The following is a 2,500-nucleotide window of genomic DNA, read 5'->3' on the forward strand; positions in this document are numbered from 1 at the left end:
ATCGCGAATCAGGATCCGCAAACTGCGGGAGGCGAGAAGCACATTTTTCGCTCTGTTGCTTGAACTGGATGGAAACAATGAGAGTTCACCTCAATCCACATCCTGTGTGTGTGTGGTGAGATCAGTCACACGACAGTCTACGTCCTTAGCTGCAAGTGCATCTGTCGGCCACGGGCCTGGTGCGGAGGGCTCGGGTGTCGACACTCTGTTACGTCTCTGGGGGAGGTCACCCATTCACAATGCAGAGAATGAGGTAGAATTTTACAGCAGAGAAACAGGCCATTCGGCCCGACTGTGGTCTATCCCCGTGTTCCTGCTCCTCCCTCCCCTACTCCATCTCACCCTATCACCATCTCCTTCTATTCCTCTCTCCCTCATGTGTTTATCGAGCTTCCCCTTAAATCCATCTCCACTATTCCCCTCAACTACTCCTTGTGGGAGTGAGTTCCACATTCCCACCACTCTCTGGGGAAAGAAGTTTCTCCTGAATTCCCGATTGGATTTATTAGTGACGATCTTATATTGATGGCCCCCTTGGTTCTGGTCTCCCCCACAAGGGGAAACATCTTCTCTACGTCTACCCTATCGAACCCTTTCATAATCTTAAAGACCTCGATTTACTTTTGTTTTAGCATGTAGCTCTTTGTGAAGTGTCTCCTAGAGGGATCTTCGAGTCTCCCGCTGGAAAGTAATTGGGAAATGAATTTCAATATAGATAAGTGTGAGTTGGTCCATTTTGTCAGGACGAATAAGGGGGCCACATACTGCTTGGATAATCAGAGTCTAAATGGGGGAGAGGAGCAGAGGGATCTGGGGGTACAGATACACAAATCACTAAAAGTAGTGACGCAGGTTACTAAGGTCATAAAAAAGGCAAATCAAACACTGGGGTTCATTTCTAGAGGGATAGAATTGAAAAGCAGAGAAGTTATGTTAAACTTGTATAGAACTTTGGTTAGACCACACTTGGAGCACTGTGCACAGTTCTGGTCTCCATATCACACTGGGAGCACTGTGCACAGTTCTGGTCTCCATATCACACTGGGAGCACTGTGTACAGTTCTGGTCTCCATATCACACTGGGAGCACTGTGTACAGTTCTGGTCTCCATATCACACTGGGAGCACTGTGTACAGTTCTGGTCTCCATATCACACTGGGAGCACTGTGCACAGTTCTGGTCTCCATATCACACTGGGAGCACTGAGCACAGTTCTGGTCTCCATATCACACTGGGAGCACTGTGCACAGTTCTGGTCTCCATATCACACTTGGAGCACTGTGCACAGTTCTGGTCTCCATATCACACTGGGAGCACTGTGTACAGTTCTGGTCTCCATATCACACTGGGAGCACTGTGCACAGTTCTGGTCTCCATATCACACTGGGAGCACTGTGCACAGTTCTGGTCTCCATATCACACTGGGAGCACTGTGCACAGTTCTGGTCTCCATATCACACTGGGAGCACTGTGCACAGTTCTGGTCTCCATATCACACTGGGAGCACTGTGCACAGTTCTGGTCTCCATATCACACTGGGAGCACTGTGTACAGTTCTGGTCTCCATATCACACTGGGAGCACTGTGCACAGTTCTGGTCTCCATATCACACTGGGAGCACTGTGCACAGTTCTGGTCTCCATATCACACTGGGAGCACTGTGCACAGTTCTGGTCTCCATATCACACTGGGAGCACTGAGCACAGTTCTGGTCTCCATATCACACTGGGAGCACTGTGTACAGTTCTGGTCTCCATATCACACTGGGAGCACTGTGCACAGTTCTGGTCTCCATATCACACTGGGAGCACTGTGCACAGTTCTGGTCTCCATATCACACTGGGAGCACTGTGCACAGTTCTGGTCTCCATATCACACTGGGAGCACTGTGCACAGTTCTGGTCTCCATATCACACTGGGAGCACTGTGCACAGTTCTGGTCTCCATATCACACTTGGAGCACTGTGCACAGTTCTGGTCTCCATATCACACTGGGAGCACTGTGCACAGTTCTGGTCTCCATATCACACTGGGAGCACTGTGCACAGTTCTGGTCTCCATATCACACTGGGAGCACTGTGCACAGTTCTGGTCTCCATATCACACTGGGAGCACTGTGCACAGTTCTGGTCTCCATATCACACTTGGAGCACTGTGTACAGTTCTGGTCTCCATATCACACTGGGAGCACTGTGCACAGTTCTGGTCTCCATATCACACTGGGAGCACTGTGCACAGTTCTGGTCTCCATATCACACTGGGAGCACTGTGTCCAGTTCTGGTCTCCATATCACACTGGGAGCACTGTGTACAGTTCTGGTCTCCATATCACACTGGGAGCACTGTGTACAGTCCTGGTCTCCATATCACACTGGGAGCACTGTGCACAGTTCTGGTCTCCATATACCTTGGTTAGACCACACTTGGAGCACTGTGTACAGTTCTGGTCTCCATATCACACTGGGAGCACTGTGTACAGTTCTGGTCTCCATATCACACT

This window comes from Heptranchias perlo, unplaced genomic scaffold, assembly GCF_035084215.1.
Source record: "Heptranchias perlo isolate sHepPer1 unplaced genomic scaffold, sHepPer1.hap1 HAP1_SCAFFOLD_220, whole genome shotgun sequence".
NCBI lineage: Eukaryota > Metazoa > Chordata > Chondrichthyes > Hexanchiformes > Hexanchidae > Heptranchias > Heptranchias perlo.